The 276-nt window shown below is 42.8% G+C and overlaps 1 pseudogene; it reads left to right on the top strand.

Moving 5' to 3' along the window:
* The window catches only part of LOC103593008, a 31319-nt pseudogene that overhangs the window by 24885 nt on the left and 6158 nt on the right, over positions 1-276 (top strand).

The raw sequence follows: 276 nt of genomic DNA, 5'->3' as shown, positions 1-276 counted from the left end.
AAAATACCTGGAACTGGGTGATTTATAAAGAAAAACAAAATTTATTGCTTACAGTTTCTGAAGGGTGGGAAGTCCACAGTGCAGTGAACATGTCTGGTGAGGGTCTTGGTGGTGGCAACAGTGATGGGAGGGTACCACATTGCAAAAATGGCAAAAGTGGAGAGAGAGTAACCTCCTCATTCACTCTTCTTTTAAAGCCCTACAAACCATGCCCATGACCACCATTTTTAATCCATTCACCGTGGCATGGTCCTACAATTTAATCACCTCTTCAAG

Source organism: Galeopterus variegatus, unplaced genomic scaffold (genome assembly GCF_000696425.1).
Source record: "Galeopterus variegatus unplaced genomic scaffold, G_variegatus-3.0.2 Scaffold1256, whole genome shotgun sequence".
Classification (NCBI taxonomy): domain Eukaryota; kingdom Metazoa; phylum Chordata; class Mammalia; order Dermoptera; family Cynocephalidae; genus Galeopterus; species Galeopterus variegatus.
This window is presented reverse-complemented; position numbering and strand designations above follow the sequence as displayed.